This window comes from Tursiops truncatus, chromosome 11 (genome assembly GCF_011762595.2).
Source record: "Tursiops truncatus isolate mTurTru1 chromosome 11, mTurTru1.mat.Y, whole genome shotgun sequence".
Taxonomy (NCBI): domain Eukaryota; kingdom Metazoa; phylum Chordata; class Mammalia; order Artiodactyla; family Delphinidae; genus Tursiops; species Tursiops truncatus.
Window position 1 is genome coordinate 65,165,781 of NC_047044.1, and position 18,997 is coordinate 65,184,777.

Here is an 18,997-nt window from a genome sequence, read left to right on the forward strand (position 1 = left end):
AACAACACACTTCTATATAATCCATGGGTCATAGAAAAAGTATCAAAGGAAATTTTAAATACATAGAACTGACTAAAAGTTAAAAAAAAACATATCAAAATATGTGGGATGTATCTAATGCAGTGTTGAGAGGAAAATTTATAGCACTAAAAATGCTTACATTAGAAATGAGGAAAGGTCTCAAATCAATAATTTAAGTTCCTATGTTAAGAAACTAGGAAATAAAGAACAAAATAAATCAAAAGAAAGCAGAAGGAAGAAAAGCAACAAAGGTAAGAGCATATATCAATGAAACTGAAAATAAGAACAGAGAAAATCAACAAAACAAAAGCTGATTCTTTGGAAAATTCAAAATTGATAAACTTCTAGCAAGACTGACAAAATAAAAAGAGAAAAGAAAGCAGTGTTTTAGTTTAATTGACAGCAATTTTACTTTTCTAGTGGTTCATAAAATAATGGTACATCTTAAAATTTAAAAACATCGTAAGTTTAACAAAATATACTTTTGTAAAAAAAAAACACCCCACCTTATTAACATTCTTTGGTCAAAAGTATATGGGGTCTATTTTTTCTAGAGTTCCTGTGCATGGTAGTACAAAACAGTATGGTTACTATCACCATGGGCTACTCTAATTCTAGAATGGTATTGTATGTGTGTGTGTGTGTGTGTGTGTGTGTGTGTGTCTGTGTGTCTGTGTGTCTGTGCTTTGGAGGTGGGATGGAGCGGGCCAGGCCAACCAAAGGAGGGTTACAGAAGGTGACCAAATAAAACATGAACTCACTGCAATCTGAATTTTTTCCAAATCAGCCTAATTTTGGTCTAACTGGTCAATTTAGTAGACTCCTAGGAAGAAAATATTATATTCATTTTATTAAAGGGAAATTGAAGTTCCAGGAATGAAGGAATAATAGTGAAATGGTCTCCACACTGCACTTGGCCTTCCTGGTCTCCGTAAGTCCCAAGCCTGGCTCATGCAGTGTGTAGTTCCAGCAATAAGCCTCTTAGACAAGAATCTTTACTCTTAGTTTGACATTAAGTGTAACTGTCACTAAGCTGGAGTATTTCCACCAGCCCTGTGGGTGCAGGGAGAAAACCAGAACCCCAGTTCTCCCCTGTTCATAGCTCAGCCTCCCTGGCACAGGGTCATGGAACATTTTATCAGGGTCGTTTGTGAATAAGCTACATGATATTGATTATTTTATGGTCAGGTTCCTGGTATTGTTATCTCAAAGGAAAACTTGACTGTTCTCCATAAAGTGATGGGCTTATTTTTTCTGTCACTGACAGGTTTTTAACTTAAAATTTTGGAATAAACAAGTTTTACTTGGTGAGTAAAACATTGTCTAAACCTGGTCTGCAGCCCAAACTTCTGTTCCTAGATGGGTAATCAGCATTTCTTTTAGCCTATGCTAACTCAGCAACTTAAAGAGAACCAAAAACAGTTGCCATTTTGCATTTATCTCTTCCTAAAGGTACAAATCTTAGCCAGCTGCTGATGGGTTGCTGGATGAGTATTGCTGCTGCTGAAATGACAGTAGTCTTCATCTTGCTGTGTAGGAAAAGGAAAAGAAGAAGATGGACTATTTCATAAAATAATTATTTATCTATGAAGTTGCTCATCACGTAGATAATTTTCTATTTGATAATGTTATGAAATGAAGTACTATTTAGTAGAACTTTATGTAATTATTTTCACTACTTGTTTAGAATAAGAGTTAACTAAATTAAATTATTTTACTTCCAACTCCAATTCTGCTGATGGGAAAGTAGAAAAATTGAGAAGTGAGGCTTTGGAGGCTTGATTGGTAGTTACCACCCCCTGCCAGGGGATCCTGGGAAAGCCCCCTGCCTCAAAGCCCTACCATCAGAAACACAAATGACCTGAAGCAGATCCTCCCTGGGCACCCGCTGAGTCTACAAAGGCGCCTTCAGCTAGAGGAAAATTTAGAGGAAAACTTACCAAGTGAAAGTTGCAAAATTGCTGTATTCCTGTGATACTTTCAAAATCTCCTTGAAAGACAGATTGCCCAACAGTTTGGGCAGAATCTCGCATTAAAGTAGAGGGCCAGGACATAGCTTCCTGGTTTATGCAACTCTTCACATCCCAGTCCCATGTATCACTCATCAGTAACACACACACACTGCAGTGGACTGAATGTTTGTACCCCTGCCAGTGTCATATGTTGAAGCCCTAACTCCCAATTTGATGGTATTTGGAGGTAAAACTGTTGGGAGGTAAGTAGGTTTAGATGACGTCCTGAGGGTTGGGCCCCCATGATGGGACTGGTGTTTTTATAAGAAGAGACCAGAGTGTTCTCCCTCTCTCTCTCTATCTCTCTCTCTCTATCTCTCTCTCTCTGCCATGAAGAAGCAGAGCCATCTGCAAACTAGGAAGAGGGCTCTCACCAGATACCAGATCTGCAGATAACTTGATCTTGATTGTATGGGAGAATATATTTATAAAGCAAATATTCACAATAATGAGAAGATAAGAGGATAGAAAACCACTTAAGCAAGACCCTTCTGAAATAAAAAGTTGCTTTTGGATTAGTTTGTCCTGAGGTGTTTAAAACCATTCACTTTATGTAATAAAAATTCTCCTGCTCCAAATAAGGTTACAGCTTAGAAATTTGAGTGTTCCATTTTTGTTTTCATGATCTTTCATCAAAAGATAACATTAGTATTTCTTAATTTTCATATATTAGTTCATTTGGAATTTTGACATTTTGTAACTTCTCCTTAATGCTCAGTGTGGTGTCACTCCATGAAATTGGAAGCATGCACTTAGAACAGCAGGGTGAAGAGTTATCCTGTAACACAGAGGCTTTTTAAATTTAGCTTTTAGCAAGTTAGATGACTAAGGATTTAAAATGGAAAAGCAGGTCAAAACAATTTCTTGTTGCTGATTTTGTCACCATGAATACCCACCTTGTATATTTTTAGCTTTTCAGAGCACACTCACATACACAAGATAATCTTCAAAAGAAGCTCATAAACTCATGAACTACATAGAGGATTCCATAGGATTCGTTTTCCAAACATCCTTTGACTCCTTGAAGGAATTTTGTAGGAAACTGAACTACCAATCAAATCTGTATTGCTCAGTTCCTAAATGTCAGCATCAGAATACCATTGACTTTCCTGTGTAACAGTCAGCATTTGTTTAACCATTTGGTATCATGCTGTGCCCACCCTGCCCCTTCAGAAGCCCCACAGAGTCAAACTCTCAGCCACCCTTCCTGTTCTGCAAACCTGCTGTTAGAATAGTGTCTGATACTGGTCAGTTACAGCTATGGCTAAATTTAAGCCAGTTGTTTCCCTCTTCCTGGAGTATTTACATATAAATCTTCTCTCAAACTGAGATTTAAAGCTCTAATATTTTTTGTTGCAGTTAAAAACACATCTTAACCATTTTTCATCTTGCAAAATTAAAACTCAGTACCCATTGAACAATCCCCCCATCCTGGACACACCCAGCCCCTGGCAACAACCTTTCTAGTCTCTGTTTTTAAGAGTTTGTCTACTTTAGATACCTCATATAAGTGGAATCGTGCAGTATTTGTCTTTTTGTTACTGGCTTATTTAACTTAGCATAATGTCGTCGTAATATTATTGTAGCATATGATAGGATTTCCTTCAACATTAATGAGTTAGAACTTTAAAAAACCATAGAATTAGAGACATAATTAGAAAGCAGTAAATAGAAGTACATAGTAAGAGGTGTTGTATGGGCAACTTTATCAACCATAAAATCCATACTGTTCAGATTGGGCAAACCTTCCTTGAGATGAGAATAGTTGGAGAATTGGTGTGCCTTAAAGTTCAAAATGTATGAACTACTTATTGTTCGCTCCTAAATATCATAGAAGGGATAAAAACCAAATCTTTAGAAACACTAGTCAACCAGAAAGCTGACTTTAGCAGACCAGAATATTAAGGAATTTCTGTATGATATAAAGCAGATGGACTGGACTTTGATGTTGGCAAAACCTAACAGAGTTTGGGAATCTGCTTTCCAGGCCATTGCCTATAGCATTTGCCCCAGTTAAAGTCCTAAGAACACCTCTTTAGACAATAGGTTTACTCGTAGAGAATGCCCAACATGAGCCCAGGGGCTGGAGAGAGAGGTAGTGTAATGTCCGAGGTCACTTCTGGCTTCTCTGTGGACATACAGCCTCACACTCAAAAGATAAGCCTCTCTGGACTTCAAAAGAAGCCCACTTATCACATCGGACAACTCACTATAGAGCCAGATCCCAGCATTTGATAAAACAGAAACAAAGCCAATAAATGGAAGAGGCAGAAGAATTATCATCAAGGGAAGCAAAATTAATGCAAGATAGTAAATAAATCCTAAAAAAATCTTTACAGAAATGTTTTCTGAGAATTCAAGAAAGTTATATCCACTAAATGAGAAGTGTTTAGTATGAAACTTAAGCATGAGAACACTAAATAATTCTTGGAAGTTAAAAATCTGGTAACTAAAATGAAAACTCATTAGAAGGACTGAATATAGGAACGGGGAGGACTAGAGACACACTTAGCATCCTGGAAGCTTAGGCTAAGGACTTTTCCAAGAACACAGCTCAAAAAGAAAGAAAAATGAAAACCATGAAAAGTTAATAAACTTGGAGCTGTATCCAGATAAATATACATCCAGATATTTTACCCAGGAAAATGAGAACAGAGAGCATGGAGGGAAAAATAAAATCAAAGAAATAGTAGAAGAAATTTCCCTATGCTAAAGAAAGACAAGTGTGTTCAAATCAAAAGGGCTCACTGTGGGCTTTATGCAAATATTAACAAACAACACATTTTGGTGATTTTCATGAACTCCAAGGATAAAAAGAAAATTCTACAAACTTTTAAAAAGAGAGAGAGAGGGTGGAAGGAAAGGAACGTTGCAAAGGAGTTAGAATGAATCTGGCACCAGACTTCTGATTGGCAAGTGAAGAAGTTAGAAAACCATGGAGAAATACCCAAAATATTCTGAGGGAAAAGGATTTGGAAACTTTTCCCAGCTGAATTACCATTCAAGTATGAAGGCAAAATGAAGATAATTTTGAACACACAAGCAATTTAGAAATTTTGCCACCCACAGACCCCTCTGAAAAATATTACTCAAAACAAAAATGTAATCCAAGAATGGGAATGACAAGGGATACAAGAAATACAAGAATAGGAGAAATAGAACAAGTAACCAGGAAAGCATCTAATTAAGACAAATAATTTCTTATAGTGCAGCTGTAATATGTTTTCCAACTGTTGAGCAAAGATTCCTAAAATAGAAAATGTAATTTAAAAATAATGTGTAATGATAGTTGTAGTAGTAGTAGTAGAAGAAGGAGGGGGAGGGGGAGGAGGGAGGAGGGGGAAGAAGAGAGGGAGAAGGAGAAAGCAGGGGGAAGCAGCAGCAGCAAAGGATGAAGGAGAGGAGTGGGGAGGTGGGAAATGAGCAACATGATGTCAATGGTCCTGTCTTGTATAGATTTAAGGGCAGGCTGGAGGGAGGGTACAGTGCTCTGGAGGGTACAGGTTAGTGGGGAGCACCCCTCCCCCAATCTGTCACTGAAGATTCCATTAAGCTCCCAATTCAATTAGCAGAAATCACAATTTATGAAGGAACCCTGTAGGGCAAAAGCAGATGTTGCATATCCCAGTGCAACTTGTTCCTGACCACTTGTTTGTTTATTAAAGAATTATCATCCAAATCTGTATATGCATGAGAGTGAATGGGGCTACTAACTGGATGGATGCAAGGACTACACGCATAAACCAGCACTTTCCTGGAAAATGAAGGTAAATGGTCATCTTGCCTATAAGGTAGCCATCTGTCAGTCACATTGACTACACTGGATAGAGCCCTGTCATGTTGGAGAAGACAGCTGGATCTTTGCTTGGCCACAAATCATTGATGGGTTTTCCTCAGCATTACTGAAGAACTTACGTTCTGATGAATGTATGTAATTCCATGTAAGGAATGGTTTGCAAACATCAGGTTCTGTTAGTTGTTTTTTTGTTATTTTTTATTGGAGTATAGTTTTTACAATGTTGTAGGATCTGTTGTAGGAATAGATGTAGGATCTGTTAGTCCTTGAATCAGGCTCCGCTAATGACTATTCTTGTCAAGAACCTCCTCCTCTGCCATCTTGTTTACTCCTGAAATGGCTAAATCTAACAAAGAAGGTGCCAAATGTGAGGTCTATTGCAGCCCTTGTTTAAAATGATCATTTCCTCACCTTAAAAAGCTGAGACAGGGACTGTAAAATGCTCCTTTGAAGGGACTTAAAAGATAAAATTGCTATCTCACAGGCTGAAAGCTTGGCACCCAGCGTCCACCTGGCTTGGTCACAGCTGAGGAAAACATAAGGAAGGATGTATAGACGAAAAGACCATCCAACAGCCTTATTAAACTCAACTGTGCTTGAAGTGCAGGAAAACAAAGCAGCTAATAGCTGTAAGGGCCCCAGGTGAGCCAGACTCAGGGTTTCCCACTCACAACCCCTGTCTCTGCCCCCTGCAAATCTAAAGGACATCTTTACAGGCAAGGCCTTCCCTGACATGAGCTTCCCAGGACATGGGCCCTGAATGCAGGTTCTGCTACATCCTCTCAGACTTGCAAGTGTTTATTCTCTATCAATGTACTTCTACTTTCTTGCTTTCATCAGGGTCCTTTTCTGAAATCACCCTCTTATGTTTTTCACTCAAGGGCAGGACTTAGTATAAAATAATTAGAGCAACATGGTTGTAGCTTGAGGACATTATGCTAAGTGAAATAAGTTAGACAGAGAAAGACAAATACTGTATAATTTCACTTATATGTGGAATCTAAAAAAGCTGAAGTCAAAGATATGGAGAAGAGACCAGTGAATGCCAGGGCAGGGGGCAAACTGGGGAAAGGTGGTCAAAGGGTACAAACTTCCATTTATAAGACACATAAGTCCTGGGGATGTAATGTACAGCATGGTGATTACAGTTAACAATACAGTGTTGTATATGTGAAAGTTGCTAAGAGAGTGAATCTTAAAAGTTCTCATCACAAGAAAAAAATTGTAACTGTGTGAGGTGATGGATAACTAACTTTATTACGGTAATCATTTTGCAAAATATACATGTATCAAATCATTATGTTGTATACCTTAAACTAATATAATGTTATGTTTCAATTATATCTACAGTTATTATTTATAACTGTAAAAAAAATAGGATCCTATCCAAAGTGGTTTAATTCCTAAAGATTTAAAAGAAAAATCCCTATGATGCAAGGTGGGCTCCAGAGTATTCCTAAATTATGTCTTTTTTTTAAACCAGTAAATAAATAAAAGTGAACAAATGGCACAAACAATGCTTACTATGTGCCTGAAACTATTTTAAATGCTTTACAAATATTAATTCATTATAGTGAAGTGAAAAGGGCTTTACTCTAGAAAAACAATAATATAAAATGTTTCTAATAATGTAAAAACCCTACTTTTAAGTCAGGAAAAGGAGAGAAGGAGGGAGCGGAAGGGCAGGAAAGAGGGGAGGGAGAGCAGGGAACCAAGAAACAGAAACAGAAAGACCAGGTAAGGAGAGATAGAAAGTGGAATTTTTTTCAAGAGGGGAGTTAAATGATGAAGAAAGTTAATGATAAGAGAGAAACAGTATGAAAAGTTACTCATCAAAAACTAGCCCCCTTCTAGCATTAGTATTTTGGGAAAGCCTTTTGTAAGAGCATGACACTCATAGCAAAAAGAAAACAACATAAAGGTTTGTTTCTACTCTGGCCTGAAGAAGCTTCAGATTCCCCTACCCTGGAGTCTGCCTTTTCCCATTGATGAGCAATGCCAGACCAATAACAATAAAAACAGATAATATGTACTGAGCATCACCCATATCACTGACACTGGTATTAACTATTCTAGCCCTTGGGTCAGGTTCTGCAATAGGCTTGCTCACCTCTATTCCCTTACTAATGTTGCTGATGCCATTGAGCTACCGATATACTTTGTGCAGTCAGAAAATAGGAGATGAAAAGTGAAAGACCACCTTTCTGTGATTCCTTAAGAGTTCAGTTAGTCATACAGCTTAGGCCAACAGATATACCTGTATGAGATTTGGAAGATCAAACTCTAGGGTATGGGCTTCCCTGGTGGCGCAGTGGTTGAGAATCTGCCTGCCGATGCAGGGGACACAGGTTCGAGCCCTGGTCTGGGAAGATCCCACATGCCGCGGAGCAACTAGGCCCGTGAGCCACAACTACTGAGCCTGCGCGTCTGGAGCCTGTGCTCCGCAACAAGAGAGGCCGCGATAGTGAGAGGCCCGCGCACCGCGATGAAGAGTGGCCCCCGCTTGACACCACTAGAGAAAACCCTCGCACAGAAACGAAGACCCAACACAGCCAAAAGTAAAATAAAATAAATAAATAAATAAAAGAAATGCATTTCCATTAAAAAAAAATATTCTAGGGTATCTAGAAAGGGAGAAGTTGTGCTCTATTAGTTCTTCTGGAAAGTGGTGCCTTGGGGGTATTTCTGTGTCAGATATAGAAGAGGCTGGTCTTTTAGGCCCACTCCTAGCTTTATGAGTACTGGGAGCAAGGGGATACATTTACTTGCCCACATCATGGCAGAGGTCAGGGGTAGGAGACATTCTAGAACCAGTAGCTGTGGTGGCGGTTTCCTATCTTCCCAGATTCCTGGTTGTGGTCGAGGCACAAGCTCCCTTCGTGGGCCAGTTCTTCAGGACCATTTTAGGAGTCATTCTTAGAAGCTGAGCCTAGAGCCTGTTACTCCAGCCTCCAGTTTTAAAAGCATCTAATTCTCTACCCTAAATCTCCTTCTGCTTAAACTGGCTTGAATGGATTCAGTTAACTATGCTGACCTCTCACTGGGGTACCTCGATTGACTGGGACTGGTTATCTGACTTGGTAGATTGGAAGGTAGTGACGACCCAGTTGCCGTTAAAGAATAGAATACTTATTATTCACAACATGCAATGGCAAAATAGCTGCTTAAACCATCTTTAAAGCCATATGGAGCAAGTGCCTGTTGGCACTTTTGACAGATGGGGACTATTCCATAGCACAGTATGAGAGGCACAAGAAATACAAGACAGTACTGAGGGCTAGATGCTTCTATTGCACTTTGGAGCTTAAAGAAAGGAAATTCAAGGCCCAGTGTTGTAAGTTTTTAGATCAAGGTATGATCAGAGAACCAGGGAATTTCTCAGATTACCCTAATATAATCTCTTATCTCAAGAAAAATATATGAAAGATCTGATGCAGAGTGTCATCGTGTGGTTTGGGAAATTAAGTCTTACAATTTTATGTGAAAGCAAAGCATTGACTGAGAAAGAGTGGAACCATGAAAATTAGAATGGTGACATTTGGGAGAATAAGATAGTTCTGAATCCCCCCAACTCTATTGATCATTCTTTGACAAGAAAATCACCCTCTCATTCTCTATCTGAAATAGTTCTTGCTTGAAGTCTCCTCACGTTCCATCTATACTACCTCTCATTTCTTTCAGATGCTTAACTGCATCCCAACATGCCCCAGGAGACCAATTAGAAAATCAAATCCAGGAAGGAAATGCTTACATGGCCCCCAAATTACAAAACTTTGCTAATTAATTTACCTATTGCTACATAACATATCAACCAAAACCCTAGAGGCTTAAAGCAACAAAAGCTTTACCTAGCTTATGAGTCTGTCTTTATCAGTTTGGGCTAAGAACAGCCGGGCGATCGTTCTAGTCTGGACCAGGATCAACTATTTATGCCTGGGTTCACTCACATGTCTGAGATCTTAGCCGGAATGGCTGGGGTGGTGGTGGAATATTCATATGGTCTCTCATCCTCCAATAGCATAGCCTGGGTTTGTTCATGTGGTAGTGGAAAAAAACTTACAGAATGGAAAGGAGAAATAGATAAATACACAAACATAATGGAAGATTTTAGCTGCTATCTCTTAGTAACTGATATAATCAGATTAACAATCAGAAAGGACATAGACATTTGAACAAAACAATTAACAAACTTCTCCTAAAATACATATGCAGAGCTCTGAACCAACAATTGCAGAATATGCTTTCTTTCTAATTGATTATGGAATAGTTACCCCAATTACTCATAGGCCTCAAAGACTTTTCAAATATCAAAATCATACAAAGTATGTTCTTAACACAGTGAAATTAAGCTCAAAATTAATCACAAAAGATAAGTTAAAATCTCCCAATGCTTAGAAATTAAATAAGGATCAAGAAGGTATCACAGTAGAAATTGGAAAATATTTTTAACTAAAGGTTAGGAAAGATATTACAGATCGAAACATGTGGGATGATATTAATGCTGTGCTTATAAGAAAATTTATTGTGTTAAATGCACATATTTAAAAAGGCATAAGTACCAGTAAAGAGAAGTTAAAAAATACAGCAAATTATACCTAAAGGAAGTAGATAAAAAGAAATAATAAATAACCAAAATTACTGAAATAGAAAACTGTTATACTATAGAAATAGTCAATAAATCCAAAGGTGGCTCTTTGAAGACTAATGAAAAGAATAAACTCCTCAGAAGACTGATCAAGAAAAAGGAGAAAAATTACAGTATCAGGGATGAAAAAGAGACTACTATTATGGATCTTACTGACATTAAACTCACAATGAGGGCTTCCCTGGTGGCGCAGTGGTTGAGAGTCCGCCTGCCGATGCAGAGGACACGGGTTCGTGCCCCGGTCCGGGAGGATCCCGCATGCCGCGGAGCGGCTGGGCCCGTGAGCCACGGCCGCTGGGCCTGCGCGTCCAGAGCCTGTACTCCGCAACGGGAGAGGCCACAACAGTGAGAGGCCCGCCTACCACAAAAAAAAAAAAAAATCACAATGAGAAGTTATATATAACTCTATGTCAATGCATTTGAAAATCAAGATGAACTAGACTGATTCCTTGAAAAATACAGTTTCCCCAAAATAACATTGAAAAAAATTCTTATATTTATTGAAGATGTTGAATCTGTAATTTAAAAGCATCTTAGAAGGAGAATTCCAGATCCAGCTGGATTCACCCATGAATTCTTCCAGACTTTTTAGGAAGCAACAATAATCAACCTTACATAATTTTTTTTCCAGAGAAGAGAAAAAGAGAGAATTTTTACTGGTTTTTGTTTTGTTTCGTTTTGTTTTATTTATTTATTTTCGCCTGTATTGGATCTTCGTTTCTATGCGAGGGTTTTCTCCAGTTGCGGCGAGCGGGGGCCACTGTCTTCATTGCGGTGCGCGGGCCTCTCACTATCGCGGCCTTTCTTGTTGCGGAGCACAGGCTCCAGACGCGCAGGCTCAGTAGCTGTGGCTCACGGGCCCAGTTGCTCCGCGGCACGTGGAATCTTCCCAGACCAGGGCTCGAACCCGTGTCCCCTGCATCGGCAGGCAGATTCTCAACCACTGCGCCACCAGGGAAGCCCTTTTTACTGGTTTTGTTGTATGAGGACATTAATCCTGGGCATGGACATAAAAAGAAAAGAAAATTATGGACCAGTCTTTCTCAGTAGATGCAAAAACCTTAAACAAAATATTAGAAAATAAGATTCTGAAGTGTAAAGAAAAGGAAAATGTATGTAGACTAAGTTGAGTTTGTTTCAAGAGCTTGAAAGTGGTTTATCATTTCAAATGCAATCAATGTATCTCACATACATTAATAGAATAAAGGAGAAAAAAGCATATGGTCAATATGAAAGATGCAAGAAGACACTTAATAAAATGCAACACTCATGGGGCTTCCCTGGTGGTGCAGTGGTTGAGAGTCCACCTGCCGATGCAGGGGACACGGGTTCATGCCCCGGTCCAGAAAGATTCCACATGCCACGGAGTGGCTGGGCCCGTGAGCCATGGTCTCTGAGCCTGCGCGTCCGGAGCCTGTGCTCCGCAAAGGGAGAAGCCACACAGTGAGAGGCCCACGTACCGCAAAAATAAAATAAAATAAAATGCAACACTCTTTTATGATAAACTTTTAGCAAATTAGAACCGAAAAGCAAATTAGAACTAAAAAAGGAAATTTGTGTTCTCATAGAGTATTTATTAAAACTTACAATATATGTCAGAGTTTTAATTGTTTAATAACTTTCAAGTGGGAGAATATATTTGAAATACATGTATCTGACAAAGAACTCACATCCAGACTCTATAAATAACTTCACAACTATAAGAAAAGGGTTGGTAACCCAGTTTTTCTAAATGGTATTTCACAAAAGGTCATCTCCAAATGGCCAATACAGTGAAAAGATGCTCAAGTTCATTAGACATCAAGAAAATCCAAATTAAATCCACGCTATGTTACCGGTAGACATCCACCAGAAAGAAGGTCTAAAGAAGAAGGAAGAAGAGGATGGGGAGTGATAGGAGGAGGGAGAGGAGGAGAGGGAGAGGAGAAAGAGGAGAAGGAGGAAGAGAAAGAGAAGAGAAGGGGAAGGGGGAAAGGAAGAGAAACAAGAAGGAAGACGGAATAGAAGGAGGAGGAGGAGGGGGAGAAGACAGAGAAGACTGAGAAAAGGAAGAAATGGGAGAAGAAAAGCCAATGTTAATAAGGATACACTCAGCACCTGAGGCTTTACTGATACAGCACATGGGCATGTAAATTCATACTACTGCTTTGGCAAGGTGTTGGGCAGCATCTTCTAAAGCTGAATATATGTATACTATATGATCCAGTAACTCCACTCATAGGAATAAACCCAACAGAAAAGTGTATATCAAAAGATATACAAGAATACACTCATTTACAGCACTCCTCATAAAAACTTCCCACTGAAAACACCACAGTGTCCATCAACAGTAGAATAAAAAGAAATCGTAGTGTATTTTTACAATAGAGGAACAAAGCAACGGGAATACACAAAATCCAACTACACACAAAATCACGGATGAATCTCATAAATGTAACGCTGAGCATAAGAAGACAGACACAAAAGAAAGCATAAAGAGAATTCAAGAACAGGAAAAACTAATCTATGGTGATAGAAGCCAGGAGAGTGGCTACTTTGAGAGGGGTAGGTGGGAACTGCAGGAGGGCTTCTGGGGCTCTGTGGACGGGAACAGTCCTGGGTGTGTCCTGTTTTTACCAGCTGGCTGCTGGTTTCAGTTTATGAAAATTCAATAAACTCTACACTTATGATTTTGCTCATGTCTATATTTATGTTATCCACAAGTAAACTTTTAAATTAAATCTCTTCCTTGCAAAAATATGTAAAAAGTATTCATTTTCTATTTATTCACAAACTTTAATCCCTTTCTTAGCATTAGTATCTTTAGTATCATGTCTTGCTATCATTTGAAGAATTTATCTTTTTGAATAAGGTGCTTACAAAATTTTATGCCTAAAATTTTCCTCAAATTTGCATTTTACGGTTTATAGGTTTGAAATGATTAATACTTTTAAATGACTTGGTTCTGTAAACTTTGTCTACCTGAGAAAATCTCTTTCTACAGGCATTGAGGTACCTGGTAAGCTCCAAGAAAATGTTGCTGAATTGAAGCTATTCTTTTTTTTTTTTTTTTTACATCTTTATTGGAGTATAATTGCTTTACAATGCTGTGTTAGTTTCTGCTTTATAACAAAGTGAATCAGTTATACATATACATATGTTTCCATATCTCTTCCCTCTTGCGTCTCCCTCCCTCCCACCCTCCCTATCCCACCCCTCTAGGTGGTCAAAAGCACCGAGCTGATCTCCCTGTGCTATGTGGCTGCTTCCCACTAGCTATCTATTTTACGTTTGGTAGTGTCTATATGTCCATGCCTCTCTCTCGCTTTCTCACAGCTTCCCCTTCCCCTTCCCCATATACTCAAGCCCATTCTCTAGTAGGTCTGTGTCTTTATTCCTGTCTTACCCCAGGTTCTTCATGACATTTTTTTTTCTTAAATTCCATATATATGTGTTAGGATACGGTATTTGTCTTTCACTTTCTGACTTACTTCTATCTGTATGACAGACTCTAGGTCCATCCAACTCATTACAAATAGCTCAATTTCGTTTCTTTTTATGGCTGAGTAATATTCCATTGTATATATGTGCCACATCTTCTTTATCCATTCATCCGATGATGGATACTTAGGTTGTTTCCATCTCCAGGCTATTGTAAATAGAGCTGCAATGAACATTTTGGTACATGACTCTTTTTGAATTATGGTTTTCTCAGGGTACATGCCCAGTAGTGGGATTGCTGGGTCATATGGTAGTTCTATTTGTAGTTTTTTAAGGAACCTCCATACTGTTCTCCATAGTGGCTGTACCAATTCACATTCCCACCAGCAGTGCAAGAGTGTTCCCTTTTCTCCACATCCTCTCCAGCATTTATTGGTTCTAGATTTTTTGATGATGGCCATTCTGACTGGTGTGAGATGATACCTCACTGTAGTTTTGATTTGCATTTCTCTAATGATTAATGATGTTGGGCATACTATCATGTGTTTGTTGGCAGTCTGTATATCTTCTTTTGAGAAATATCTATTTAGGTCTTCTGCCTATTTTTGGATTGGGTTTTTTGTTTTTTGGTTATTGAGCTGCATGAGCTGCTTATAAATTTTTGAGATTAACCCTTTGTCAGCTGCTTCATTTGCAAATATTTTCTCCCATTCTGAGGGTTGTCTTTTGGTCTTGTTTATGGTTTCCTTTGCTGTGCAAAAGCTTTGAAGTTTCATTAGGTCCCATTTGTTTCTTTTTTTTTTTTTTATTTCCATTTCTCTAGGAGGTGGGTCAAAAAGGATCTTGCTGTGATTTATGTCATAGAGTGTTCTGCCTATGTTTTCCTCTAACAGTTTGATGGTTTCTGGCCTTACATTTAGGTCTTTAATCCATTTTGAGCTTATTTTTGTGTATGGTGTTAGGGAGTGATCTAATCTCATACTTTTACATGTACCTGTCGAGTTTTCCCAGCACCACTTATTGAAGAGGCTGTCCTTTCTCCACTGTACATTCCTGCCTCCTTTATCAAAGATAAGGTGACCATATGTGTGTGGGTTTATCTCTGGGCTTTCTGTCCTGTTCCATTGATCTATATTTCTGTTTTTGTGCCAGTACCATACTGTCTTGATTACTATAGCTTTGTAGTATAGTTTGAAGTCAGGTAGCCTGATTCCTCCAGCTCCGTTTTTCGTTCTCAAGATTGCTTTGGCTATTCGGGGTCCTTTGTGTTTCCATACAAATTATGAAATTTTTTGTTCTAGTTCTGTGAATGGTAGTTTGATAGGGATTGCATTGAATCTGTTGATTGCTTTGGGTAGTAGAGTCATTTTCACAATGTTGATTCTTCCAATCCAAGAACATGGCATGGTATATCTCTCCATCTATTTGTATCACCTTTAATTTCTTTCATCAGTGTCTTATAATTTTCTGCATACAGGTTTTTTGTCTCCTTAGGTAGGTTTATTCCTAGATATTTTATTCTTTTTGTTGTAATGGTAAATGGGAGTGTTTTCTTGATTTCACTTTCAGATTTTTCATCATGAGTGTACAGGAATGCCAGAGATTTCTGTGCATTAATTTTGTATCCTGCTACTTTACCAAATTCATTGATTAGCTCTAGTAGTTTTCTGGTAGCATATTTAGGATTCTGTACGTATAGTATCATGTCATCTGCAAACAGTGACAGCTTTACTTCTGTTTTTCTGATTTGGATTCCTTTTATTTCCTTTTCTTCTCTGATTGCTGTGGCTAAAACTTCCAAAACTATGTTGAATAACAGTGGTGAGAGTGGGCAACCTTGTCTTGTTCCTGATCTTAGTGGAAATGCTTTCAGTTTTTCACCATTGAGGATGATGTTGGCTGTGGGTTTGTCGTATATGGCCTTTATTATGTTGAGGAAAGTTCTCTCTATGCCTACTTTCTGCAGGGTTTTTATCATAAATGGGTGTTGAATTTTGTCGAAAGATTTCTCTGCATCTATTGAGATGATCAGAGAAAGATCAAGGTTTTTCTCCTTCAATTTGTTAATATGGTGTATCACGTTGATTGATTTGCATATATTGAAGAATCCTTGCATTCCTGGAATAAACCCCACTTGATCCTGGTGTATGATCCTTTTAATGTGCTGTTGGATTCTGTTTGCTAGTATTTTGTTGAGGATTTTTTTATCTATGTTCATCAGTGATATTGGCCTGTAGTTTTCTTTCTTTGTGACATCATTGTCTGGTTTTGGTATTAAGGTAATGGTGGCCTCATAGAATCAGTTTGGGAGTGTTCCTCCCTCTGCTATATGTTGGAAGAGTTTGAGAAGGATAGGTGTTAGCTCTTCTCTAAATTTTTGATAGAATTCGCCTGTGAAGCCTTCTGGTCCTGGGCTTTTGCTTGTTGGAAGATTTTTAATCACAGTTTCAATTTCAGTGCTTGTGATTCGTCTGTTAATATTTTCTATTTCTTCCTGATTCAGTCTTGGCAGGTTGTGCATTTCTAAGAATTTGTCCATTTCTTCCAGGTTGTGCACTTTATTGGCATAGAGTTGCTTGTAGTAGTCTCTCATGATCTTTTGTATTTCTGCACTGTCAGTTGTTACTTCTCCTTTTTCGTTTCTAATTCTATTGATTCGAGTCTTCTCCCTTTTTTTCTTGATGAGTCTGGATCATGGTTTATCAATTTTGTTTATCTCTCAAAGAACCAGCTTTTAGTTTTATTGATCTTTGCTATCATTTCCTTCATTTCTTTTTCATTTATTTCTGATCTGATTTTTATGATTTTTTTCCTTCTGCTAACTTTGGGGTTTTTTTCTTCTTCTTTCTCTAATTGCTTTAGGTGCAAGGTTAGGTTGTTTATTCAAGATGTTTCCTGTTTCTTATGGTAGGATTGTATTGCTATAAACTTCCCTCTTACAACTGCTTTTGCTGCATCCCAAAGGTTTTTGGTCGTCATGTGTTTCTAGGTATTTTTTAATTTCCTCTCTGATTTCTTCAGTGATCACTTCGTTATTAAGTAGTGTATTGTTTAGCCTCCATGTGTTTGTATTTTTTACAGATGTTTTCCTGTAATTGATATCTAGTCTCATAGCATTGTGGTCAGAAAAGATACTTGATACAATTTCAATTTTCTTAAATTTACCAAGGCTTGATTTGTGACCCAAGGTATGATCTATCCTGGAGAATGTTCCATGAGCACTTGACAAAAATGTGTCTTCTGTTGTTTTTGGATGGAATGTCCTATAAATATCAATTAAGTCCATCTTGTTTAATGTATCATTTAAAGCTTGTGTTTCCTTATTTATTTTCATTTTGGATGATCTGTCCATTGGTGAAAGTTGGGTGTTAAAGTCCCCTACTATGAATATGTTACTGTCAGTTTCCCCTTTTATGGCTGTTAGTATTTGCCTTATATATTGAGGTGCTCCTGTGTTGGGTGCATAAATATTTACAATTGTTATACCTGCTTCTTGGATTGATCCCTTGATCATTATGTAGTGTCCTTCTTTGTCTCTTCTAATAGTCTTTAGTTTAAAGTCTATTTTGTCTGATATGAGAATTGCTACTCCAGCTTTCTTTTGGTTTCCATTTGCATGGAATATCTTTTTCCATCCCCTTACTTTCAGTCTGTATGTGTCTCTAGGTCTGAAGTGGGTCTCTTGTAGACAGCATATATATGGGTCTTGTTTTTGTATCCATTCAGCCAATCTGTGTCTTTTGGTGGGAGCATTTAGTCCATTTATATTTAAGGTAATTATTGATATGTATGGTCCTATTCCCGTTTTCTTAATTGTTTTGGGTTCGTTATTGTAGGTCTTTTCCTTCTCTTGTGTTTCTTGCCTAGAGAAGTTCCTTTAGCAGTTGTTGTAAAGCTGGTTTGGTGGTGCTGAACTCTCTCAGCTTTTGCTTGTCTGTAAAGGTTTTAATTTCTCCTTCAAATCTGAATGAGATCCTTGCTGGGTACAGTAATCTTGGTTGCAGGTTTTTCTCCTTCATCACTTTAAATATGTTCTGCCAGTCCCTTTTGGCTAGCAGAGTTTCTGCTGAAAGATCAGCTGTTAACCTTATGGGGATTCCCTTGTGTGTCATTTGTTGTTTTTCCCTTGCTGCTTTTAATATGCTTTCTTTGTATTTAATTTTTGACAGTTTGATTAATATGTGTCTTGGCATATTTCTCCTTGGATTTATCCTGTATGGGACTCTCTGTGCTTCCTGGACTTGATTAACTATTTCCTTTCCCGTATTAGGGAAAATTTCAACTATAATCTCTTCAAATATTTTCTCAGTCCCTTTCTTTTTCTCTTCTTCTGGAACCCCTATAATTCGAATGTTCGTGTGTTTAATGTTGTCCCAGAGGTCTCTGAGACTGTCCTCAGTTCTTTTCATTCTTTTTTCTTTATTCTGCTCTGCAGTAGTTATTTCCACTCTTTTATCTTCCAGGTCACTTATCCGTTCTTCTGCCTCAGTTATTCTGCTATTGATCCCATCTAGAGTATTTGTAATTTCATTTATTGTGTTGTTCATCGTTGCTTGTTTCCTCTTTAGTTCTTCTAGGTCCTTGTTAAATGTTTCTTGCATTTTGTCCCTTCTATTTCCAAGATTTTGGATCATCTTTAGTATCATTATTCTGAATTCTTTTTCAGGTAGACTGCCTATTTCCTCTTCGTTTTTTAGGTCTGGTGGGTTTTTATCTTGCTCCTTCATCTGCTGTGTATTTTTCTGTCTTCTCATTTTGCTTATCTTACTGTGTTTGGGGTCCCCTTTTTGCAGGCTGCCAGTTCGTAGTTCCCGTTGTTTTTGATGTCTGTCCCCAGTGGCTAAAGTTGTTTCAGTGGGTTGTGTAGGCTTCCTGGTGGAGGGTACTAGTGCCTGTGTTCTGGTGGATGAGGCTGGATCTTGTCTTTCTGGTGGGCAGGTCCATGTATGGTGGTGTGTTGTGGGGTGTCTGTGGACTTATTATGATTTTAGGCAACCTCTTTGCTAATGGGTGGTGTTGTGTTCCTGTCTTGCTAGTTGTTTGGCATAGGATGTCCAGCACTGTAGCTTGCTGGTCGTTGAGTGAATCTGGGTGCTGGTGTTG

The 18,997-nt window shown here is 38.3% G+C and overlaps 1 long non-coding RNA gene across 1 annotated transcript in view; it reads right to left on the reverse strand.

The window, feature by feature from the left end:
* LOC109549873 (uncharacterized) overlaps nt 1–18,997 on the reverse strand; it is a 95,475-nt gene that overhangs the window by 18,381 nt on the left and 58,097 nt on the right. Inside the window, exons 3-4 of the long non-coding RNA XR_002176252.3 lie at nt 10,643–11,471; nt 9,777–9,884 (exon numbers count right to left, since the gene is read on the reverse strand). This is a non-coding gene — a long non-coding RNA (uncharacterized lncRNA). The remainder of the gene's footprint in view (nt 1–9,776; nt 9,885–10,642; nt 11,472–18,997) is intronic.